The 27327-nt window shown below is 39.0% G+C and overlaps 1 protein-coding gene across 10 annotated transcripts in view; it reads left to right on the forward strand.

Annotated features, from left to right (window-relative positions):
- Window positions 1–27327, forward strand: part of NETO1 (neuropilin and tolloid like 1) — a 130367-nt gene that overhangs the window by 38793 nt on the left and 64247 nt on the right. The window contains exon 5 of one of the 10 annotated variants that reach the window (XR_003126016.3): window positions 3294–3386. The exons of the other annotated variants lie outside the window; for them this stretch is intronic. The gene's annotated coding sequence lies outside the window, so the exon portion shown is untranslated. The remainder of the gene's footprint in view (window positions 1–3293; window positions 3387–27327) is intronic. 10 annotated transcript variants of the gene reach the window in all.

The raw sequence follows: 27327 nt of genomic DNA on the forward strand, positions 1-27327 counted from the left end.
AATGCCCAGAAGTCAGTGGCATTTCTATACACTAACAATGAGACTGAAGAACAGATTTTTAGCTTGGGCTCCTACTTCAGAATCGCCAGCCCCGCAATTCTCAAACATCTACTAGAATGGGCTTTCTAAAATTCACACCTAATTGTGAAGCTGGCCTAATGAAAATTCTTTATTGGCAACTCTTTGTCTGCAGAGTACAATCTAAAGTCTTTAGTACAACATACAGAGTGTTTTGTGATCTCCCTCCCTGTCTAGCCTCATCTCTGGATGCTCCAGTGCCAGAACTCTGAGCATCTTGAACCACACTCAGAACACCCAATGTACCACCGCTTGTGCCTCTGAGAACACTTGCTCCATCTAGAAAGTTTCTCCCATTTAGCAAATTCCAGTTTCTGGTTTACAACCCACATGAAGTCCACCCTCTCTGTGAGGTACTTTTTATGTTTATCCCTACTCGGGCATTCATAATCTTTCCATTGTAATGTTAGACCTCCCCACACTGCCTGCCCAACATATTGTGAGTTCTTTAGCCTAGAAACTATATATATATATATTTTTATCAGCAGTGCCTGAGAATTACCATCTATGTACCATATTTTTACTCAAATGTGCCAGTAAAAACTCAAGATAATATTTTATTTCTCAGTCAATAAAAAAGTTGGAGATGGTTTCAGGGCCAAAAGTAAACATGTAAATAACTTAATGATTTATAAAACATGGATTTTTCTCTATCTTCAACTTCATTATGATCTGAACAACAACATATGAAATTGACAACTAAGTTTTTTCCTATTACTTTTGAATCATTCATAAAGAAATCAATTTCTTAACTAGTTGATTAACTTAAAAAACTCACACAACTTCAAAATGAAATTGGCTCTTGGGCCCAAGTATTTTATCTGTATTTTATCATCTAGCAGAGACTATGTGTATAGGAAAATTATTAGTATTGAATACTAAAGATCTGGCACAAAGTCACACATATGCAGAACCTTTTTTCTTTTTTTTTTTCTTAAGATTTTATTTATTTTTTCATGAGAGACAAAAGAGAGAGGCAGTGACATAGGCTGAGGGAGAAGCAGGCTCCCTGTGGGGAGCCCGATGTGGGACTCTGGGATCACGCCCTGAGCCAAAGGCAGACGCTCAACCACTGAGCCAACCAGGCGTCCCTATGTAGAGCCTTTTAACTGGTGTTCCAAAGATTTTTCTACAACAAAATAAAAGCTGTGATTTAGAAGGAAGTATCTCACCACAGGGAGTCTGATTAAAATCCTGCTGCACCAGTTGGTAGTCAGGTGGCTTTGGTGACATTCAGATCTCTCACCTGGAAAGTGAGAACAACAGAATGAAGCTGTCAAGTTAGGGTGACAGTTGAACAAATCCAGGCATGCGAAATTTTCAGGACAATGAATGGAATGTTGTTTAGTAAGCATATATTAAGGAGGGAGCCTGCTTCTCCCTCTGCCTGTGTCTCTGCCTCTCTCTGTGTGTCTCTCATGAATAAATAAATATTTTTTAAAAAAATAGGCATATATTAAAATCACTCTTCTTTGCTAGTTTCAATGTAAACCTTTGAACCTTTAATGAGCATTTGGACAAGAAGCATGATTAGATCTGTTTCCAGAGTAGGAAGAAATATGTCCAGTGGGCACTTGTAGTCCTAAGCTAAGTGCAGCCTGCCAACTGGTTGTTTATTCAATCAATGATTACTTTGTCTTGCTTTTCCCTCTTTTGATTTTGTATTATTTCAAAATTACCGTGGTGGTTGTCATGGCAACCAAGGAGCCAGAACTGAAGGAAGGGAAGTGTGATCATATAGTAACTTTTTGTTTTCTCTGAGAAGCTCTATACCACCCTTTGCCATATTTTTCTCAGGTTCCTCATCATTAATCATCCAAAGTGCAGCTCTCCTTGCATTTTACCCTGTTGAGAGAAAATGTTCTACTTCTCTCATAAAATATTTTTTCCCAGATCTTCTTATCCTTGGTGACCTTCCTCTGCTTTAAATTCCTGTGTCATTCCTCTTATGGACTATCCCCCCAGATTTGGCAGTGTTATTTATTATATGTTATTCTGTAGCATTACATGTTGATGTATTAAATATTTCTAGGTATGTGTAGCATCCTGATCTGAGGCAGTGTCTTATTCAGTGTTTACCATGGGTCTTTTTTAATCTATCTATCTATCTATCTATCTATCTATCTATCTATCATCTATCATCATCTATCTACACAATGATTATAGGTTTGTGACCAGAGAACAGCAAATGGAATAAATATTTAAAAACATTTTACATTAATAATAATTATTTACATTGGAGAATGTTCAAATGATCCAAGAGAATTTCTGACTTTTTTTTTTTTGCTCATTTTATTTGTTTCAGGTTACAGATATCATAAATCCTACATTAGAAGATGGAATAGAATAGTATCATTTGCAAGTAAAACTATAGCGATATTAAGAACAGCTTTTATTACACTACTATATAAGTAAAAATATGCATATAAACACTCAAACTATAAAGATTTAAATGGAAACCTGAATTATAATAAATACTCCTTCAGCCTGTCCGTTACTAATAGCCTGCAGAAGTGAGAGCAGCAAGCAGAAATATATTAGGTTAGTCTAGCCACACATCAATCCATTGGATGACACTAGGAAGCCAGAGATGTTGTGTAACAGGACTTAGAAACATTAACTGCCAGATATTACACAGGATCTCCAGAGACAGAGTTCTAAGATCTGCTTATTGTGGTGTATGGGTTAATAAAAGCCCAAGGATGACTACTTGACTATTTCTTTAGTCTTTAGCAGTAGGATTTGGAAGTGGCTGTTTCTGAAGAATAAATAGAAGTAAATAATATTTTATGTGTTGATATGGCCCTGAAAGAAATTTGATCTTTATGAGGATGATGCAATTCTCCCCAATTTCCGATCTTAGACTTATTAACCATGGCAAACAAGAACGTTTCTCCTAAAAATATTTTGAGTCATACTGGAGTTTCTGTGATGTTGTGAAAGATTTTTTGATACGTTTTGGGAACCATGTTTTTATTTTATTTTCTAAGAATTACAAAATATTCTACATGGCATCAAAACTTAAAAATAAGTACATTGTAGGGCTAGCAGGAATTTTAAAGATCACGTGGTTCATCTATCAGTTACTTATTTATTCATGTGCTTGGCACTGGAGGTAAATAAATAAAACTCAGAGAACCTGCTCATATCCTACTTGGGGAGACAGGGGGTGCAATGTGATATATGTCGTAATAAAGGTAACATATGGCTTTCAGGAAGTAAGAGCCCCTGAACTCTGCTGAAGCAAGGCAAGAGAGAAACACCCAAGAGGGAAAACCAGATCTGGTCTCCAAGCACTTAGGAGGAAGGTATGACATAGCTTCCAGGCTCTGGGACTGCAGTGCCCAAAGACAAATGTTACTCTTGCTTTTCTATCAAAGAGATTGCAAATGATTTGGCTTGGTTGACATAAAGACTATGCAAAAAAACATAATGAGTGATGTGTTTGGGAACATTACCAGGAGAAAGTCAGGGTGTGCTCTGCTAACATGTTTGAATTTGGTCATGACACAGTGAGAACCACCAGAACATTTTATATATGGATAGGAGCGTAGTTGAAACATAGAAACATCACCAGATCACCAGAGAGCATGTTGGAAGAGGCTGCAACTGTTTATGAATTGGGAAGCCGTAGAGATGTCCAGGTGAGTTAATACGAGTTCCAGGGATAGCACTGGAGATAAACAGGAAGATGTAGCTTCAAGTGTTAAGGAGATATTAAAATTTGTGGCATTTGGTTTCCAAATATACGTAAGGAGAAATGACAGTGAATTTTCATTGGTACATTGTCAGCTTGAGGTACCTTTGAAATATGGAAGTGAAATCACCCAATGGCTTTTGTTCTCTGACACACCAGACTGCAGTTCTCTGAAAAAATCCATCCTTTTTCATTCATTATTGTAGCTCCACGTGTTGCACAGAGTTTTAAATTAAGAAGAGGGTCAGGTCAGTGGAACCATGTGTCAGGCCTCTGCATGGAGCTGGTAGTAGAAACTATGGGTGGGGAGGGATGGCATTTACTCATGCAAGGATTGTCAAGTAAGAGAAAGACAGGATATTTGAATGGAGTAGACAGGCTGCTGTTGGAGGAACCAAAAAATTATTCATCAGCAGGGTGGCTAGCAAGTGTTAGGGCAAAGGGAGTTTCGGATGATGGAGGACGGGTCCTAGAAACCACGGGAAAGAGACCTACTCAAGTCACATTAGTGGAATAAATTATCAATCAGGTCTTCAGATTAGAAGGAGTCAGTGATATTCCTGCCCAATACAGTTTCCTCGCAGGGGGCAGGTAGAGTTCAGACCATGGAGACCTGAGTGGTGGGTAAAGCTGAGGACTGGAGGCCATCAGCACAGGGACCTCACCCTTCTGGGTCCTTGTCTGGGAGAGCAGGCATGTGACACGAAGGAGGGAGGTGATTGAATTTGAGGAGTGGTGCAGAGTCAAGGGGATGCTTCTAAGGTTCACCTTTTGTCCCTTCTTTATGCAAGTCTTGCTTCCACCAAGAATTAGCCTCAAGGTAAGTGTCATTATGCCTTGCTTCTACCCGGTGAGACCCACTCCCACCCCCTGCCCATCATACCCCCCCAAACAAAGTGTGCTCCTGAAAAATGTTCTCCCTCTCCCCCTTTGAGGAATTGCAAGCCAACCTGAAGCCCCCATGGCCTTTGGTCTTTTTGTTACTTTTTCTCCTTCTTGCTCAGGATCCTTAATTTAGATGCCCCTGTCCCTTTGAGTGCCCAGTAGAGGAGATAGGACAAGAGTTTCCTGAGGATGCATGTGGTGCTGTTGCTGAAATTCACACCTAGCTGCCACCCCCATTTCCGGCGTTTGGATCCTGTCCAGGATGCTCAGCGTGTGGATGCAGACACCTCGTTTTTGCCAATCCTGGCAGCACCACCTCCACCCTCTGTCGCCTCTGCCAGTACAGCTCTGCTGTTCCTACCTCAGCATAGCTGCTTTCTCACTCTCGTTGTCACTTCCCCAAGTCCTCGGCCGCCTTCTATTCCCCATACGATGGCATATGATGAAAGATTGATCTCTTAATCCTTTGATTCCAGCCACATACGTAGATCTGGGGACAGACATGAGGCAGCCTCAGGGACATACACTGTGATCTTGCCAAATCACCCATCGTCTTTATACGTACAACCAGGAGTCTCTCTATTCTTGCAGTGAGGTTTATTTACTTCGCCGGGGATAGATACACTCTAAACATATTCAGAAGTGTCTTAACCTGCCTGGGCCAAAACCTAGGGTAATGCCTTGTGGCCTCAAGCTGAAGTGAGGCTATGTTCATTCCTACATAATGGGCATGCTGCCTTTACAGCTGCTAGGATGTGCTGGAGAGCCTGCAAGAGCAGTGTTCTTTTGTTCCCAACTAAGGAGCACTGGTGTGGGTGTTGCCTGGGTCTGAGAGAAACTGGCCAATCTGGTTGGTTCCCTAGGGTTCCTCTCCTGTCCTTACCACTCCGTCTGTTTCTCAGTCAACTTTTTGGCAAAGGAGCCAACAAAGTGCTTTGTATTTCCAAAAGTAAATAGACACTGGAGTAAAACAAATATAGACCCATTGTAACAGCTACGGTAGAAGCTGGGTGTTAAAGGATACATCTCAGTTCACAGGTTTGAATGTGGCAGGTGTGTTGGGAATGTGCCAGACCTGAAAATACAGCAATGATAATAATAATGAATGACGTTGTAGTAAGACTTCATAACTGGTTGGAATGTCTTGGTTATTTTTGACTCTATATTCTTCCAGAAAGAGAGAGAGAGAGAGAGAGAACAAGAGAGAATGAGAGGGCTTATCATGTTCCTTCTTATCAAGAAGAAAATCACTTCTGGGGCTTTGATTGGTCTATAGATCAACTTGAGGACAGCTAGCAATTTTAATATGTTGAGCGTTGTATTTAATGAGCATGGCGCCATGCTGAGTCTCTCCTCTTATTCAGGTCTTATCTGATGCCTTTCACCACTGTTCAGTAAGTCTTTTAAAATGTTTTGAGCCCCCCTTTGGTTTTCGAAAGGATGGCAGTATTCAGTTTCTCAGCGAAGTGGATTTATTTTGTGTTATTAACTTTTAATTTAAATTGTATTGTGATCAGAAAATGTGGAGTGTTCCTTGTTAGCATTTCATTTGTTTACTGGTCTTTCCTGCATTTGAGACTGTTCTCAGATCATTTTTTCTTTTGGAACTACATCAAAATTTCCTTTAAGACAAGCCTCTTAGAGATAAAATCCCTCAATGTTTACTTACTCTCTAAATGTCTTCATTTCCCCTTCATCCTTGAAAGATCCTTTTGCTCACTGACAATTCTAGGTTGACAGGTATTTTTTCCCAGCTCTTAGTAGATATTATTTGACTGTCTGTTGACTTGTGTTTCTGCCATTGAAATGTCTGCAATCATTCTGTCACTTCGTTTAATTGGCATGGCCTTTCTTTCTGCCTCTTCAAGGTTTTATCTTGATCATCTGCTTTGTGACTCCATTGCCATGTCTGGAAGCATGGGTTTCCTTTTATTTTTTTCGTGGAAGATATACCTTATAGATCAGTGGCTACTTATTTTCACCTGTGCTGAAGAATTCGGAGCTAATATTTCTTTAAATATTACCAGATGTCATTTCTGTTCTTTAACAAATTTGTATATGGAGATTCCATGTTTAGTCTCTATGGTTTTTTAAAAATCATTTCTGATTATCTGCTTAGTTTTGAAAATGCCACTTTTGAAAAAAAGTGTATTTTATATTTGAGGATTCCCAACTCTAGAATCTATTATTGGGTGTTATTTCTATTGGCTGTCATGCAGTGATTTCCCTTTTGTGTGTGTGTGTGTGCATGTGTGCGTGTGTGCTCTTTATTTGTCCTTTTAATCTATTCCCATTAATATGTGTGCTAATTTTGGGGAAAACTTTCCTCTAAGGATGACTTGTTATCCTTCTTGTTTCTTTCTGTAGCAAAAGAGAACACCTACCTGACCAATACTATTTCAGCATCCCTCCTAAAGGGTCAGTGTAGAAAAGATTCCCAGATCTAGCTTCCCAATGCTCAAAATCCCCACAGAAGTGTTGCTGAAGGATTCATGCATCAGAGAAGATCTGTTTCAGACCTGACACTCAGACCACTTTCCTGCCTCCTACTCACCAAATTCCTCTCTCCTCTGAGTCTCTGTTTTGGAATCCAGATGTTTTTCTCCAAGCTACTGAAGGCTAGTCCAGTGGGGTCCAACCACAACAGGGCCTCAGCCCATCGCTTTGGGATTGTTTGAGCCTGAGAGTCATCCTGTGGCTGATGAGACCAGGAAGGCCTCTGTGGGTGTGACTGTCAGGACTTCTGTTGGGGAAGTGTGTACACACACATGTGGAGATGTGTACACGTGTGTGCACATGCATGCATGTACAGACGAGTGTGGTGCTTCTCCGAACTCCTAATCACTAGTAGTACAACAAACAGAGGCCTCAGAGTTATTGTCAAAAATTACTTTGTTATGAATATATTAAATATCAAGAAAATATAGAGGGACTAACTATAAAATTCTACAAACTTACTACTGAGCCTTTACAAATACTAGAAAGTTACTATGAAATAGGTAACTTACAAATTTGAGAATAAAATGGTAACTGCTAAAGATACAGAAATACAGTCAGTAGTTTCCAAGCCATCAAAGAGTAAAACAGGAAACAGAAATCATACAAAGCAAAAAGAAAAGCCAGGAGAGTAGGAGAAATGAAATGAGAAGAAAAAGGAAGTTTAAGAGAACACAAAATATGGTTGTAAAAATAGACCCAATGTTTTATTAATCAATATAAATATAAGAGTAAATTCACCAATTAAAAAAAAATAGTGAGAAGAGGATTCCACCAAGGAAAAATGTCAAGAACATAATACTTAAAAATAACACACCTGAGCTTAAAATACACTCTCCTACTTGCAGGAGGGCTGGAAATTAAGGAATATAAAAAATAAGCATTAACTGAACAAAAACCATCTACTTCTGATCTCTTTCCATGGATGCTACTCTTGGCTTATGAGTCCATGGCTGGAGATTTCTTACTTGCTAGAACTTTCACAAGAACACTTGACAGTGTTTCTTATTCTATTATTCTAAAATCAAGGCGTGATTTTATATTTAATCCCAAATCTCTTTTATGGTAATTTAAGTTACTTTCTCATCTCAAGAAATGAAATAAATACTTAGGAGCTATTTTCATATTATGATATCCTCAGTAGTTAATGAATATTTTTCAGAACATAATGTTCGAAAGGGATACCTAATTCATCTGCACCAAGTATACAGAGCCAGGTAATTATAAATTCAATTTGAGATCATAATTTTAAGATTGAGGCTCACAAAAATGTTATGAGAGAAGAAACATACTAATAACAGAATGCCGTGGAAATATAATCGGAAATAAAGTTATCTCCACCCAAGTCCCAGTGCATGATTTGAGTCCATTAGATCGTTAACAATCATTACGTGAGTACCCGCTAAATGGTGGGAATTCTGAGAGTGTATTTACTGAGATTAAAATAACCTGGAAAACTCTACCCACTTTCAGAGTTCTACCTAATCCATTAGGAGTTCAGGATGAGTAAACATTATTACTGTAGAGCAAAATTCTATAATACAGACATAAAAGTGTATGATAAAGTCAAGCCCTTGTTCCCAGCAGAATTTTTTTCCACAGCCAGGGTGATCTTTCAAAAATATAGTCAGACAGAGTCACTACTCCATAAACCATCCACTGGTCCTTCTTTTTGATAAGAGTTCTTTCATTACTAAGCTCCTCTTTGGTGATGGACAAGATAGTGAATATTTTGGGGTCACACTATTTCCGTGGCATTTACTCAGCTCTGCCCTTGTGGTGGGTCAGCCGCACCAGACAGTGCATAAGCAAGTGGGTATAAATTTGATGATGGACAAGAAGTTCTTTTGAATATCTTTTTTTTTTTTTTTTTTTTTGGAAGGAGGGAAGAAGGTTGGAAGATTTGTTGCTACTGCTTATTTCATTTCCAGAAATCTGACTGTATAAGCAAATTTGATAATTTATAAAACAGCTTACAGGACAGTATCTGCCTCAAGTTGAGTCTTCAACTTTTATTCCTACAACAATCCATGTTTTTCTGATAGGAGTAGCTCAGTTATTCTCTGTTTTATAGTTACAAGATGCACAAAACTCAGGGGCAGGAACATGTCACCCTATTTTATAACCAAAATTCTGTTCTTGACCTGTGCTCATAATTGTGCTTGGCAGTAGTCAAATGAATTTTAACCAGTGATTTTCTTTTTTTTTTTAAAGTCATATTCAAGATTCGACTCAACTCTTTTTGATGTACCTTCTTCAGATGGCTTCTGCTGTCTGCTCCACTTCCCCAAGTCCTACAAGGGAACATGAGGGGGCAGTGGTCCTGACCTTATTTTCTTTGTTTCCTTTGCTGTGACATGCAGCTGCCAATTAGATTGTTGCAATCTAATTGGTGGTATGGATTATCCCCAGAGCTGGCTCGCTGACATGGCACACTGGAGAGCCTGCGGCTTCCTGGCATTGTGAGCCCATGGGAGTCAGGCTCCCTGTCCTAGTCCACTGACTCACCCATGCACCATGGTCCCCCTGGTGTCCACCCTCTCTGCCCCCTAGCTCTCTGAGACCAGAGTCCCAGCTAAGCTCCCAGAGAACTCCCACTATCCTCTCTGTGTCTGTGAGAGAGACAGATTCCCCAGCAGCTGTGAGAAGTCAGGGTTGAGTACAAGACCCTTGATCCTCTCCTTGCATAGGCTCCCCTTCCCACACGGACTCCTCCTTCCCTGATCGGATCCCAGCAGGAGAGGACCAGTCCCTCTTCTCCTCCCTTCCCCTACCCTACCTCTACAGGGACAATTTAGAACACTCACAGGATGCTAGCAGGGGAAGATCCAGCAGGTAACCTAGGTGAGCAGTGACATGTCCCATGACTGCCTTATGCCTTTCCTGTTACAATTCCTTTATACTGGATCTTAGAAGGAGACTTCAATTGTGAGGCAATTAAGACCATGGCCTCTGCCTACATTCAGATTCTGGCTTTGCCACCTGTTTTGCAGCGTGACCTTCTCCAGTCGTCTCAGTTACCTGAAGCCTCACTTTCTTCAACTCTTCAACTTTGACAATGAGGGTGATGACCACCCTCCAAGATAGGTATCACTCTGAGGATTAATGAGATCATCAGTATCAAAGCTCCTACACAGGGGACTGGTATAGAGTAAGACCTTGCTAAATATTGCATGATTCTTCTGAGATATTCCCTTACATTTATTGATTTATATAAAAGGAGGATATAAAGGGCAAATAAATATCATTTCCTGGAGACAAGTAAGGAGCTAAGGAAATGACAAGATTTAGTGTGTCAGCCAGGGGAAGTTGTTTCAGGGTCAAGAAGCAAAAGGGGATCTACGGCCATTTCCTGGGCAGGAGAGGGATGCAGGGCAGATCATGAAAGGCTCTGTGCCATCAGTATTAGGCTTTTCAAGTGAAACAGAACCAATAGAATATATGTGTCTGTGTATATAGGTAATACACGTATGGCATACTTAGATATGTGTGGATTTATTATAAGGAGTTGGCTCACATGATTATGGAGTCTGAGAAGTCCAAAGATCTGCATCCCACAAGCTGGAGACCTAAGAGCTGTTGATTTAGTTTCACTCTGTGTCCAAAGGTCTGAGAACCAGGACAGCCACTGGCATAGTTACAGTCCAGAGCAAGGAGGCTCATGAGTCAACAGCAGTTTTTCAGTTTGAGTCCAAAGGCAGGAGAGGACTGATGTCTCAGCCTAGCAGTCTGGCAGTGGTTCTCTCTGCTGGTTTCCCTTTTGGTTCTATTCTGGAATTCAGTGTATCAGTTAATGAGGCCCACTCACATTTGGGAGGGCAATCTTTTTACGTGTTTAGAGATTTAGAGATTAGTTTCATTCAGAAACAGCCTCAGAGAAGAGAGAAATCATGTGTGGCCAAATGTCTGTCAAGACATCTTATGTTTTCAAAGCTGTGGCCAGGAGATAAGATGTCTGGTGAACAAATGGCACTACCAGGAGGAGTGGCTGGGCTGGGGTGGAGAGAGGCACCGAGTTCTATTGCCTAATGAAGTAAAGGTGGCAAAGTCAAAGACAGGCCTCTGTATTCTATAGTTAATTTTGCCTTCCAGTCTGCCTGGTGGTTTGCCACTGATGAACCTGCTGGTGTAACTGGTCTATATGGAGGTACATTGCAGTTCTAAAGAGGAAACTTTAGAAGCAGGGACTTCTAAAATTTCATCTTCCCACATTTATTATTCTTTTCTGAAATGGAAAAAAAAATCCTTTTCTCATAGTCTGTATATAAATTAAATGAACATGAAGTTCAAAGAAACCTATACATCAAAGAAGCCTCTTTAAAATATTTTTACCTATACATCAAAGAAACCTCTTTAAAATATTTTAGAGTAGCTCATAAATTAAAATTTGTCCAGTGTGGCTTTATTTTTTTAAGATTTTTAAAAAATTTATTTATTCATGAGAGACACACACACAGAGAGAGAGAGAGAGAGAGAGAGGCAGAGACACAGGCAGAGGGAGAAGCAGGCTCCACGCAGGGAGCCCGACACGGGACTCGATCCCAGGGCTCCAGGATCACACCCTGGGCTAAAGGCAGGTGCTAAACCGCTGAGCCACCCAGGAATCCCCATAGCTTTAATGTAAAATGTACTCTTTCCTTGTCATTCAAAAGCAGTAATAGAAAACCTTTTAACTTTTTTGGTGCTAGAGTAGTGCCGTCTACGTGTTTGAGTTTCTGTTGCATTCATCTCTCATCAGCAAAATAAATTTTGAAATAGAGACTGGGAGTGATTTACCTAAGAAAAATTAGGTCCTGAAATAATATTTAAATTTAATATCCTGAAATGCTGTCTTTGTCACATCAAATATAATTCAAAATTAATGTTATGTATTTTTTCAAAAGTACACATTTTTTACTTTCAGCGATTTTATGTAGAAATATCTCTATATTTAATGTTGTTACTGTGGCCTAATATTATTTTACTTTTGCTATGTATCACTGTGTGAAAATTTTCATGATAAAAATATCAGTGTTCAAGAGAAGGGATTTTAGCATGCAAATTAAGGAATGAAATTATAATTATGTTAAGAGTTTTAGTGTTTTCAAGTTTTTTATTTAAATGAGTCTCTTTAAATCCAGGTTCTTTATATGTTTTAGTGTTGGAATTCCCAATAATTAAATCCTTTTTTACTAGGAAAAAACATAGGAATGTTATGAAAATATCTCATTTTGAAATAAATCCAATATTGATGTCAAATATTTTTGAAATCATAGCATCACTTAATTGGAAAGTGTTAGTTGATTCTCAGAATTTCAGCAAACATAGAGCTCTTTAGAATCTCGTCATTTTCTGTAAAGCAGCAATACCTAATATATAAATAAACTAAGGTTTGCTATAAGGGTATTTTCATCATTGGATTGGAATGTGTAGCGGTCTCCCTATGGCACAGTTTTATGTGGCAGACCTTTCTTATGCCTGCTGGGCTGGATGTGATTGCCACATGATTGCTGTGGCCTCGCATTTACACTCTCCAGAATAGTTCTCAACACAAATAGGGAACAATGTTGAGAGACAAAGAAAAAGGAGGAAAGTAAGAAGAATGGAGGATGAGAAGGGGCAGGGAGAATAAGGAGCCGTGATTTAGATTCACTGTGGCTTCGTAAACTGATGGGCAGATGGAAAATAAATGGAAGAAAGGACAACTCATTGGAGTTTGTGTGGAAACATTTGCATCTAAATCAGTGGAAAAATGGAATTCATTATAGAGGCGAGTGTGTTTTAGGAATAGAATATATATACACACACACACATATATACATAGACATAACTACACTTCTATTTTTATATTTTTTAGCTAATTGTTAATTTCTGTGCTATTAATATTGGAAAATGATACATGTAATTGCAATAACTATCATGGGAGTTTCAAAGGAATGTATTGCTTGTTTGCTTTGTTTGACAGATAAACAATAAAGTGGTTTTTTAAAATAAAGATAGTAAGCATAATATTTTATGGTATAGGTTTTTCCCCAAATTGTAATATAAATATTTTTACTAAGTCAGTCATAACATCTCAATTAGCAAGGGATCCTCCTTTTTTTAATGCCTTGGTTTTAATTTTAAAATCTGAAAATACTGGATGAATAAGGTCTTAATTTCTAAAGGATTGGCTTAAAATGGTAGAAGGAGTACTTTGTTCTGAAGAGCAAACCACCTATTTTTATTTTGAGGAAGAAGTACACGAGAAGCTTCCACATTTTTCCCAGCATGCCTCTGCCATGCAAGGATTCGAGGTCTTCGTAGAAGAATGCCCTAAATTACTCCTTGTACTTTAATACTGTTTCTTAAATATGGAGGTACATGTTGCCAGAGGTAGAATCTGGCATATATGCTATTGTCAATATTTTCCTTAATATCCTCAAGCTGCAAGAGACAAGTGCATGAGAGAATTTATATTTCTGCTTGAAAATTTTATTGATTTCAGGAGTCTTCTAAAAGTGAATAGATGGTGTGGTCAAATCCATTTTCTAAAGATTTCCTGCTAATTTCCAAACAATTATTGCTAAATACATCCATATCCTTTTAGTTTCATCTTTGATCATGGTGTGATATTTTTGATTAACAGTAACTACTAAAAATCAGGAAGTACAAAGGTTGGGTTTTCTTACTGCATGCCAACCAAAGGTTAATGTTATTTAAGACACACACGCCAAAGGTTGTGTAGATGTGTGACCTTTTCATCTCCAGGAGGTTGCACTTCATAGCTCACTGTACCCATGGCTATTCACCAAGCTCTGTTTGGACTGGCCGTGGGTCTAACACAGTATTTCCTTGCTATGGGGTTTCTCTATAGTTCACAATATGAGGACAGACTTCCCTTAAAGCAAATGAGAGAGAGAGAGAGAGAATAAGAGAGACATAGAGACACATAGAGCAAGAGAGGCAAGAACAAGATGGAAGCCACTGTCTCTACCAGTTTGGAAGTGACATCCCATCACTATTAGTGGAAGTGAGTCACTATTAGAAGTGAGTCACAGGTGTAGCTGTAGCTCACGCTGCAGGGGGAGCAGTTAGCCCACGGATGTGAATACTAGCTAGAAAGTGGGGAACATGCAGGATTTTCCTAGAGCCACCATACTGCATGGTATTTCAATCTCTGTATGTAGGTTTCATAGGTAAGGATCTTTTGGTATGTGTATTACCCTTTTTCAGTAAAAACAAGAACAAAACCAAACAAAAGGCTCTGAAATTCAGTGCATCAAAGCAATAACAGTGTGCATTTCTTTGGTTTCTGTAAGCTGACTAGTTGGTTCTTCTGCTTCATGTGATGGTGCTCTGAGCATTGAGTTGGTCCAGGGTCCTCATGCCCATGCCAACCAGTTGGTATTGGCCACAGGCTGGGAATTCAGCTGGGGCTGCTGCCTGGGGAGACGTCGTTGCCCTCCACATGGCTTCTCCATGTGGTCTGTTGACTTTCCTCACAGTGTGTATTTGCTGGGTTCTGTATGAGCGAGCATCCCAAGTGTGAGTGCCACAAAGGAAGAAAGCAGACACTGCCAGTCCCTTGATGTCTAGCTTCAGAAGTCTAAGATGACACTCCATTCTGTTGGTCAAAGCAGCACCAGGGCAAGCTCAGGTTCAGAGGGAGGACACATCACGTCCACTTCTTTTTTTAAGTTTTTTTTTATTATTTATTCATGATAGTCATAGAGAGAGGAGAGAGAGGCAGAGACACAGGCAGAGGGAGAAGCGGGCTCCATGTCATTAGCCCGACGTGGGACTCGATTCCGGGACTCCGGGATCGCACCCTGGGCCAAAGGCAGGCACCAAACCTCTGAGCCACCCAGGGATCCCCTCACGTCCACCTCTTGATGGGGAACTGTCATCCCCATACTGGAGAAGAATTCTGCTGGAGAACATCTCTGAAGATAGGCTACCTCAGTGTGCACCCTGGCCATAACTAGGACATATACCTCCCACAAGCTACAGGTGCTCACCTCCTTCCAGGACCCTCCACTTGTCACTCTGTATGACACAACTTGAAATCCAGTATCCCATCATCTGTATCGGGTCCAGGTGTAGGTGGCACTGCATGGCAGCGTCCTATTGGCACAGTTGATCAAGTACAGTTCCCTTGATAGCAAGACCTGTGAGCTAAAAAGTCACATTATCTGCACCTCCCCCCTACCCCCGCCTAGTATGCAATGGTAAGTCTGGGATGGAAAGCCATTAGAAAGAGGGAAAATGGGAGGCTCACAGTAGTGTCAGCCATGGGCATTCTCAGATCCAGCCTGACACAGGTTACCATGTCCTCTGATGGGCAGCAGGGACTTCTTGTCTGGGGCCCATTCCCCCTGGGTGCCCGGGGTGGCTCTGGCCACCAACCTCTGGGCTCTGATTCTGGAGTCTTCCTTCCTTCTCCCTCAAAGTGGCTCATGTTCTCAGGGTTCTCAGGGTTCTTCCTGACTCGAGGAGGGTAGCCCCCTGGAGGCCTCTATTCATTGTGAAGTCTTTGTGTTGCTTTGAATCAAAGCCAGTATGAGAGTCATCAGAACTTGGAGGCTTCCTGTGTCCCACAACATGATGCACACCAGCGTGCTTTGGGGGGATATGCCCAGGGTCCTCTGAGATGCCTGCCGGGCCAAGAAGTGGGCTGAGATACTCCATCCCCCTGCCACCAGCCAACAGCCCCACTGCTCCCCCTTGGAGGAGGGGATGGATCTGCTGTCAGCACTCTTCATTGATCTCTGTCCTCAGACTGTTTTATGTTTGGAATAATTTTCAGGTTAGAGAAGGAAGAAATAGACAATAATGGGGTCCTGAGTTGGCAAAGCCACCCATGGTTCTGATGAAGAATTTCTTCTCAGGTCCATCTGCATCTGTACCGTGTGGCAGGTACCTATGACAAAGCACTTAGCACTTTTGACATTCTTTCTGGAAATCGCCTTAGTTTAACCTCCCCAGCTCACTGAGTGTGCTGGCTAATTTCCATGCTACCTAAGCCACCGTGCTACCCAAGCCACTTTCTACCATGAAATAACACAGTGGTGTAAAAGCCCAGTAAAGTTTTTGCAACTGTCCTTCCGGCTACCATTGAGAGTTTTGTCAAGGGCTTGCTGACCTCCAACCACCACCTAAAGCAGAAAATGGAATTTCTTTCTTTTCTTTTCTTTTCTTTTCTTTTCTTTTCTTTTCTTTTCTTTTCTTTCTTTCTTTCTTTCTTTCTTTCTTTCTTTCTTCTTTCTTTCTTTCTTCCTTTCTTCCTTTCTTCCTTCCTTTCCTTTCCTTTCTTCCTTTCCTTTCCTTTCCTTTCCTTTCCTTTCCTTTCCTTTCCTTTCCTTTCCTTTCCTTTCCTTCTTTCCTTCTTTCCTTTCTTTCTTTTTTTAAAGATTTTATTTATTTATTTGAGAGAGATCAAGCACAGGCAGGGGGCAAGGGGCAGAGGGAGAAGCAGCCTCTTCACTGAGCAAGGAGCCCAATCCTGGACTCGATCCCAGGACCCCCTGGATCGTAACCTGAGCCGAAGACAGACCCAGTACCTGCTTGAGTCACCCAGGCACCCCAGAAAATGGAATTCTCTTTAACTGGAGCAGTAGCAATGTCCACCACCATCAGCAGTGGATATGTTCTCCTTCACCCACATCCTCACAAAACGTGATGTTGTCCATCTTAGTCTGTTCTTCTGGTTGGTTAGCTGTGTAATGAGATGACATAGTTGTTTTAATTAGTGTCCAGTTGTTGACTATTAATAAGCTTAAGGAGCTTGTGTTATGTTTCCAGGACACCTGGATTTCTTCTTGTGTGAAATGTCTGTTTAGAACGTTTGCCCATCTTATGGTGCATTGTCTCTTCCATACTGTCCGTCTGTAGAGACTAGATATTAGGATTTGAAGTCTATATGTGGCGATAATATCTTCTTGCAGGTGTGACTTGGGTTGGCACCCACCTTCCTCCAGTATCCTACAAAAAAATCGTTCCAGTGCCTTCTGGCTTCTGTTAAACACAAGTATTTGCTCCTTTGAAGAAATTGCTTTTCTCTTTCTCTAGCTGTTCTAAATATTTTCTCTCAACAGCTTGTAAAACACTGAATAATTACTTCTTTAAATATTGTGTGCTCTCCATTTTCTTCCTTCTACCTAGAAATCTGATATGATCAGCAACTCTCTATTCTGTCTTTTATTCCCACCCAGAGGTGGAATGTTGGGGTCCTGTATTGATTCTATTTTTAATTTTTTGAGGAACTGCCGTACGGTTTTCTGCAGGAGCCATACCATTTTACATTCCTACCAACAGTGCACGAGAGATCCAGTTTATTTACATCCTCACCAACACATGTCGTTTTTTATGTTATTGAGAGTAGCCATCCTAATGGGCATGAGGTGGTATTTCACTGTAGTTTTGTTTGCTTTTCCCTGATCATTAATATGTGACATTGAGCATCCTCTCATGTGCTTGTTGTCTATTTGTGTATCTTCTTTGGAGAAAGGTCTATTCAAGTCATTTGTCCATTTTTGGAATGTGGGTTGTTAGGTTTTTGTTGGTGGTCATATTGCATCTTAGGAGTTCTCTACGCATGCTGGACATTATTAGTCCCTTATCACATACCTGCTTTGCAAATTTTTTCTCTTGTTCAGTGAGTTGACTTTTTATTCTGTCAGTATGCTCTTGATGCATACATTTTTTTCAAGTTTCATGAAGTCCAATTTGTTTTATTTCTTCTTCTGTTGTCTGTGCCTTTTGTATCCTATTTAAGAAATCATTGCCAAAGTCAGTGTCATGAAGATTTTTACTAATGAGTTCTAGGAGTTTTATAGTTTTAGGACTTACAATTTAGGTCTTTGATATATTTCAAGTTAATTTCTGTGCATGTTAAGTAAGGGTCTGAATTCATTACTTTGTGTGTGGATATCGAGCTTTCCCATCACCATGTGCCCCAAAGGCTGACTTTCCAACATTGAAGGTCTTGGCATCCTTGTCAAAACTCATTTGACCTTATATGAGAGGATGTATTTCTGCTTCTCCTGTCAGTTTAGCTCAAATTTTATTCACAAAGCACCAGAAGGAGGAGAGGCTGAGGCAAAGAGACTGACTAGGATTCTGCTACCCCAAGGTGATGAAGGCCAGGGATAAGAAGCCCATGGTAGGCTGGAAATGGAGAGAGAAAGAGATTTTACAGTAATGAGTTCGTAGTGAGAGATTTTACAAAGAATATTTGAAAGCTCTTGATATTGTTTTGATGAAAGCAAAGGTGTGAAGGAGTCAAGTTAATTTTTAGAAATTTTCAGCTCAGGTAATCAGGAGAAGGCTAGTAATTAGTAAAGATGAAGAGTCTAGGGGAATAAAACTGATGAGATCCCATCAATCAAACTCTCTGACTTAATAAGAGAGACCTAATTCTCCCCTTTCAACTTAAAAATTATGGTATTGATTTACACTGCCTTAGACCATTACTTTGGGGAATCCTTGCATTATCTTCACATCTCCTAATGAAATAACTTTAGGCGCTCTTATATTTGAATGACAGAAAAATTAGCAAAGAGAGTATGGATTTAGTAAGTGTTTCCATAAACAGCTAGTTCTCAAACTGCAGTCTCAGGCAAATGAAGCATTGCAAGTTTTGATAATGTAGCACCAGCTTTACAATTACACAAATATTTGTTAAATGCCAATGAAAAACTCAGTACAGCTTTTCTAAACATTCTAAGATCTATATTTCAACGGAAATACTGAGTTGTATTTTGATGTAAGCTAGAAAAGTGTTTGCTTCTTGCAATCTTTAGATGAGCCATTTGGGGTCAAGTGGACCCTGACAGCCCAGCTCTGTCTGGAGCTCATTTTATAGTTTTCCCCAGTTCCCAAGATGGAGGCTAAACTTTCCAGAAATAATTCTTTCTCAGAGGCGGAGGAATGTAAGAAGCTGTAGTCTAATTTTCTTAACATGTGGTTCAAAACCAGGTACTTGATTGATCACTTGTAATCTCAAATGAAATAACCATTAAAAAACACTGGTTTCAGAGCTCCTGGGTGGCTCAGTTGGTTAAGCATCTGCCTTTGGCTCAGGTCATGATCCCAGGGTCCTAGGATGGAGTCCTGCATCCGGCTCCTTGTTCAGTGGAGAGTCTGCTTCTCCTTCTCCCTCTGCCCTACTCATCCTCTTTCTCTCTGTCATATAAATAAATCTTTAAATACAATACACTGGTTTCAGACACCCATTCCAACTTCAGAATCACTGTGATTTTGGAAAAATTAGTTCCGGGGGAAAAAAAGAAATGAGAGTAATGCAAACGAAATGATTCCGGATCTTAATTTTTGTAATCATTTAATCTCCCTATACTTAAATGGACCAAAGTTACTTGCTAATGGAGGAGGCAAGTACATGGTGAGCTTTCCAGGTCACAGACAGGTGTGTGCATCTAGGAGAAGCCCTCTGAAATCGCCAGCTGTGACATGAGGCACAAAGTTTTTTTTAAATGGCCTTCATACATATTCAGATAAGCTCAATTTCACCATTCTCTAAAATTAAGGTATAAATTTTGAGCTAAATTGACATAAAGGAGCTTTTTATACTTTGTATATGTTGTCATATGTTAAAGGAAAGTTGATGTCTGGGCATTCACCGTATATCTATCCTTATTTGGATATTTGTAAATATGCAGTAGGAAGTATGTTATGAGTTTTCTGCAGGTATTCTCCAGTTGATCTCAGGCATTTGAGGAAGTGAGATGAAATCCTCTTTAATTCCAACATTAGATGCTAATAGAAATAAGTGCAGGGTAGCCCAGGTGGCTCAGCGGTTTACTGCTGCCTTCAGCCCAGGGCATGATCCTGGAGTCCTGGGATCGAGTCCCATGTCTCCCTGCATGGAGCCTGCTTCTCCCTGTGTGTGTCTGTGTCTCTCTGTGTGTGTGTGTGTGTGTGTCTCTCATGAATAAATAAATAAATAAATAAATAAATAAATAAAATCTTTTTTTAAAAAAGGAAATAAGTGCAATATGCAGAATAGATAGTGAGGTTACAACAATGCGGTTTGGTTTGTAAATAATGGTTTTAGAGCAACGAAAATATTTTAGGTATATTTTTAAAACAATATTTTAGATATTTTGTATCCAGGAGCTAAAATTCCCATCTAAATATGGATGGGATAGTTTATATAGCGCTTTATATTTTAAGAAATCTTAATCCTCTCCATTATCTAACTTATTTTCATAAGTTCTCTGCTTGGTACCAAGCCCAGTTGGTATTTTTAATCCTAATTTTTTTAGAAAGGAGGCGATTAATACCTTAGAAGGTAGAATTCTGTCAATAATTGTTGCTATATAACACAGGTTTAGCATCATTAAATCTTTCTGGTGAATTCTTCTTTATGAAATTAATATTTGACCTCCTTTTTGATGTATATTTTGATTTTGCTTTTAGGGCCATTTTATTTAGCATAATACTGTTTCAGAGGGCTTTTTTTTTCATTTTTTTAATTGCTTGACGGGAATATCATTTTGTGTCCTTTTAATCTCAATCATTCACATCAGTATGCATTGCACATACATGGCTTTTATAAAAAGCATGTGGCTGGATTTTGTGGATTGGAAGGATGGCTAGAGTTCAATGATTCTGACCTTAGTCCAAGAAGATGAGAGTTGTGAGTTAAAGTAAGGACACACTTTTAAAGACAGACATGGTAACTTCAACTCTTCATCCAGGTGGGCAGAAATGCATCCTCTTCAGATTATTCCATGTGCATTTCCAGGATTTATCAAGAGATGCATCACATATGCATCCACAACAGCCTACTGGTAGGAACAAAACTTGGCATTTTGCATTTGCTCATTTTTTCCAATCCCATCATGGCTCCACTTCCCCATGTGCACTGCTAGTGCCTGGCATAAAAACTCTAGTGTCCTTGCCAAGGGCACCAACAGAGGACGCCCCCACAATCTCCAATTAGGGGCCATTCCAGCTCTATTTAGAACCGGCTAAGGCTCATCAAATCCACTGGAAGCATGAAAGATGTTGTCTTGAAGCTACATTTGCGTGGCTTGTACAGCTTTATTATGTCCATAGTATAGTTAGTTAGCTGTAAGGTACAAAGCTTCCTTGTGATATTTGCACTTATATTTTTAAATAAAATTAGGAAAACATAACTTTTTCTTGTATCTGTTTTGCATTTTCAATGACAGTTTGTTTAGCAACAGTGACACAGTGGAGTAAAAAGAAGTTGATGTGAGAATAATGCCAACCCCGAGCATGCTCTCGCACACGTGTGCGCATGCACACACACATGCATGTACACATACACACAACTTGAGGTGCCAGCCCCACTTTCAATTGGCATGTCAGTGTGGGGAGCACCTATGTAGCTGAGTGCCACACTTGCTGGCTGAGGTCCAGACTCTCATTTCACCCTCATGATGTCATTCTCTCTCTCTTCTAGGTATGAAACCTCAGATGCAAGCCCCATACTACATGCCATGATATTTGCTCTATTCTATTTTTTTAAGAGTTTTTAAAGTTTAAATTAAGTTAATTAACATATAATGTATTATTAGTTTCAGAGGTAAGGGTCAGTGATTCAGCAATCTTATAAAATACCCAGTGCTCAGCATATCACATACCCTCTTTAATGTCCATCACCTAGTTAACCCCAACCCCTCACTCCCTTCTCCTCCAGCAACCCTCAGTTTGTTTCCTGGGATTAAGAGTCTCTTATGGTTTGTCTCCCTCTCTAATTTTATCTTGTTTAATTTTTCCCTCCCTTCCCCCATGATCCTCTGTTTTGTTTCTTAAATTCCACATATGAGAGAGGTCATATGATAATTGTCTTTCTTTGATCGATGAAACTTTTTTTTTTAATTTTTATTTATTTATGATAGTCACACACAGAGAGAGAGAGAGAGAGAGAGAGGCAGAGACATAGGCAGAGGGAGAAGCAGGCTCCATGCACCAGGAGCCCGACGTGGGATTCGATCCCGGGTCTCCAGGATCGCGCCCTGGGCCAAAGGCAGGCGCCAAACCGCTGCGCCACCCAGGGATCCCGATCGATGAAACTTTTTATGGTCAGTTTTGCCTCTCCCTGATTTCTATGAAATAACACTTCAAAAAAAATTCTTTTATTTGAGTGTAGTTGACACACAAAGCTACATTAGTTTTATGGGTACACTATTGGACTCAACTTCTGTACACACTATGCTATGCTTACCTTCAGTGTTGCTACCCTCTGTCACCACACAATGTTATTACGATCTCATTCACTCTATCCCCAATGCAGTGCCTTTTATTCCTGTGACTTATTCATTCTATAACTGGAAGCATGTTTCCCTTGTGTATATAGGTAAACATTGCTGGATGTTGGGAAAGCAGTGTATGTGAAGTTGTTGAGGGGAAGAAGAGAGCATTGGAAGTGTCCATTCGTTGACAGGGTTGGCATTCCAGCTGTGCCAGCAAGAAATGTCTTACTAAACCAGATCTATGAAAAAAAGATGGTTCAAAAGATGGACTTGTTTATCTGAGGATTCCTATTATTTAGGATGTGTTTCACTGGATGAATGAATAAGGGCTTCTGAGAGAAGTGTGCAGGAGGCAGGGAGTTGCTAATAATCAATTAAGAACTTCCCTGGTTTTCTTTGCATTCAATATGTAAACACTAAAATCCAACTTTGGACTATGTAGACTTTATTAAAAAAAGATTTTATTTATTTATTCATGAGAGATACAGAGAGAGAGAGAGAGAGAGAGAGAGAGGCAGAGACACAGGCAGAGGGAGAAGTGAGGCTCCCTGCAAGGAGCCCAATGTGGAACTTGATCCCGGACCCTGGGATCACGCCCTGAACTGAAGACAGAGGCGCAACCACTGAGCCACCTAGGTGTCTCGGACTATCTAGGCTTTTTAAAAATTGTCTTTAACACTCTTGGTCTTCTGATGATTTTTTCTTCCTTTCTTTCCACAAATTTTCTCTTTATTCTGAATGGTAAATGCCTATTTTCTCTATAGAATAATACCATTGTCTTGTGACTGTCTATCAAAAACAAACACTGTAAAAGCCTGTTTAATGTGAGCACAAGCAAAATCCAGATTGTTTGCATATGTTTTATAAGAAAGAATTATGCTTCTTCAGTTTATTTAAACATGTGAATATGAGCATCTTGAGAAAACTTTTTATATTACAGCCAAATAAATAAAACAAGGGAACGGAACATCTGTACAAGCCATGCAAATATCAATAATATTTTAAAGGGTTTGCCAACTTCCTTCAAATTCTTTAAGTTTTGATTTCTAAAATCCATATATGAGTCAATTTTATGTGAAACCAGAAGTCATGATATGTAAACTCGATGCCAAATTTAAAACCCTGAGAAAGAGAAACTCTATGTGAAGCTGTAATTGCCAATCTTATGCTTATAGATAACAGTTCCCCTAAAAAGGTTTAAAATATTATACTATGAATTTTATGTTAGAGCAATGTTGCTTCTAGACAAGAGTGAATAAATCAGATAATATGATGATGCAAGCTATTTCAGTACTATGCTGTCAGGATTTGTTGCAATTATTTTTTAAAATGGCCTCTTAAGTTCAGTTAACTGATCAGTGGTTTTCAATCTTAGTAGGAAGCAGGGAGCCAACGTTGAGGTGGATTACAGGTGAGGAGAGAAGAATGGAGACAGCGACGTGGCCATGGGAATGGCAGTTAGTTTCCATGCAAGAGCTAACTGAATAAAAATATGCCCACAGATATTACAGGACTTTCCAAAATAAATGGACAAGAGAGGTGAAGACATTATGTAGCTAATAGCATGATTCAGGATGTGTGAGATTGTGGAAGTTTGAGGGAGATATTAACATTCTTTAAGACTAGCCTGACGGGTAGTTGAGCTGTGCCTTGCAAACATATCCATGTATTGAGGTTGAGTTTTATAATCAGAGGGTTTTGTAGTTATGGTTACATGGCCAGGTCAGGCAATTATGTTTTCCTATCAACTGTTGTTCAAGGAATACCACTGTGTTTTGTGATATAATGGCATATGTGAGCTGTAAAAAGCCTAGACCAACAACAGTTTTGATTGAAAATAAGTTTCAGATATATTTAATGATCAGTTCAATGTTTTAAGTTAGCTATAAAGCTGTTTAGGTTTTAGGTCAAAACAAGTCGCATTTTTCTAAAGTAATTGAGCCTCCATTTTGTTCATTTGTAAAACGAAGATGCCTCCGATTTGATTCAGTTATTGTCTGATCAGATAAACATTAATTTACTAAAAGTCAATTAACAGTATGCCTAGCATTGTGAAAATTTTTGAAAATGAAACTAATGCACTGCACAGTCCTGAATTAATAAACTGCAACTTTGAATTTTGTTGGAAGAAGATATTTATCTATGATACAAAGGTGGGGCTGGCTAAGGTGGAAATTCTGCAATATTTTGTCCTGCCTTAGGAAATATTGAAGACCTCAAAGTGCTTCGCTTATATGGCTATATTAATCAATACTTATTGTATTAGACATTCAAGCCAGCAACATTTTAAGTAGTTGTTAATAAATAGAAAAATTATACTAATAAATTAATTATGTGTTAACCTAAAAACATATTTTAAAGGCATGATTGATATTAAAATATTAATTTATAAATATTAAAGGAATAGAAGAATCACACTCTTTTACATTTTTAGAAATCTATTCAATGTTTGGCTTATTAGAAGATAACTAGATTCTCACATCTTCTTCATTAAATGTGTTACAATGTATTTTTATGAAGTAAATGAAGAAAATTCTGCCTCATAGAGATACATAGTTGAAAAAGGGAAGAGTATTTTCCATAGCCTTTTCAGATGGATACTACCTCAAACCTAAAAAAGTGTTTTTTTTTAAAGATTCTATTTATTTATTCATGAGAGACACACACAGAGAGAGAGAGAGAGAGAGAGGCAGAGACATAGGCAGAGGGAGAACCAGCCTTTGTGTGGGGAGCCCAATATGGGACTCGATCCTGGGTCTCCAGGAGGGAGTCCAGGGCAGACGCTCAACTGCTGAGCCACCCAGGCGTCCCAAAGTCATAGTTTCTTAAAAATTAGTTGCAGTGAGGAATGTGAAATTTTATCAGTGAAGTTTTTCTCTTCTGCTCATTAACATCTACCTATGGCTTTTTTTACCCATGCATGACTTTTTAATGTTATGCATTACTCTTTGACAGTTCTTGGATCACTGTTAGGCGATCTTCCATGTTGACCCATTTCATCGTTGAACATCAAAAATCATCCTGGTTCATTTAATCAACAATCACATTTAAAAATGCTCTAAATATTGAATAGCTGTCAGATACACAGGGATGGATATGGTTTTCTTTACTTGAAGCTTGAATTTTATCATTGGCAGCAAATATTGTCAGTTGTTTTCTTTAAAGTCAACAGATTCACAGTGTTCATTCTGCAGAAAAGACATGTACTCAAAATTTTAGATTTTAAAAAAGCAGCAATTTTTCATCCAGGAGACTTTTTAAAATAAAATAGTTCTTTATCCTCACAAATGCATGGGGATGAATTATACAATGAATACCGATGGCCATGGTCTGGTGCCATTGTCTTGAATCGTGCTAAGGCATCAGTAGTTTATTTACCGTTGCTTTTGCACCGTCAATGCAAATGTCAACACAGATGTTCCAGCATAACTCATAACATTCAAAAGTTCTCCAAAAATTTGAGTATTTCAGCATTGCTCACATTTGTTGCTGAGCATTTTACTTAGAAAAAGGTCTTTGGTGATTGGTTCATGCTGACACTGGATGAACTCAAGCAAAAGAAGCAAATTCAATCATCTCTGTACATCTGTTATAGAAAAGTAAAATTCTGTAGACAAGATATTAACTCCTTCTTCTTGTTTAAAGCTAGAACTTTAAATCAGCAAGTAAGCAAGTTACTATATGGTTGAAAAGCAGCAGAATCCCCCCCCCCCCCCCCCGCCGCCCTTTTTTTTCCTGACTATTCATCCGGTAGATACTCTTGAATGGCAGCCGTGCATTAGTTCGTTGTTTTGTTAGGCTGTCATCTCTTGTGTGTGCTTCTCCAGCCAAAGCAGGATAATAACTTGTTTCATAAGATGCCTCAGTGACTTTAGCATTTTTAGTTTCAAAAGTATAGTAAGAGATTTTAGCTTCTAAGGAGCTAATTATGTCTACATTTGAAATATCCAATACTTTTTTAAACAATTATTTATCTTAAAATATCTTTGCAATCGATCCATCACAGTGAAATCACTAGAAAATATTTGTTTGCCTAAATCACAAGAAAACAAAGTATTAACATCTATAAAACTGAAGGAATGATTGCTTTTTTTTTTTTGGAATGATTGCTTTTTTCATATTTTCATTTTTTACATACAGCCTTTCTGTTGTATTTGGAGTAAATTTCTCCTTTTCATGATGAGTAAGAGACCTCCTTGGAATATTAGTGTTATCCTTTTCTCCAGATTTAGACCTAGACCGTGTAAGGGTGATGGAGAAAGTGAGCCTTTGAGTCTCCTTCATCTCCGACAAATGCCTCCCCTGCACAGGAAGAAATATTACAGATATATTTCTATTATTTCAGAGGAAATTGAATTTCATAATATACATTTAGGTAGAATTTTTAAAATTAGAAAAAAGTAAAATATTTTATATATGTATATGTAATTATAAAATAAGACAGAAAATGTCCTAAATTCTAGTTGTGCTTCCCTGTAAGTTCAAGACATAATTCTAGATTTCATAGTAGCAGTGTCTTGGACAAAAGTGTGGTTACAGAGATTATAGCAGGGAAAATTGAAGTGAGCCAATAAATGTCCAATAACATTGTTGAGAAAAGGCTGGATTAATCTGTGAAAAGGTACATCATTTATACCCTAAATCCACCACCTTAGAATATTCTTGAAAACAGAAGCCAATATTTTAGTAACCACAATAGTGATAGTGTCATCAAATATCATGTAGGATCTGGAAACTCTGCAATACATTCCTGAGAAACTGAGAATGTGAAAAGAGCATTTTAGTGGTATCATGAACATAGTTTGACCTTTTGGGAACACACAAAAAATCTAAAATCTCTGTAATTTAATGTAACTGAAGTTAATTCTTGGTTATTGTATTTTTTGTAGCTAGAGAAATATGCTAAATTCAATAATACCTATGATGTACCCACTGTATATTCCAGTGGGATGCTAGGCCCTGGAGAGA

The sequence above is a fragment of the Canis lupus genome, chromosome 1 (assembly GCF_003254725.2).
Source record: "Canis lupus dingo isolate Sandy chromosome 1, ASM325472v2, whole genome shotgun sequence".
NCBI lineage: Eukaryota > Metazoa > Chordata > Mammalia > Carnivora > Canidae > Canis > Canis lupus.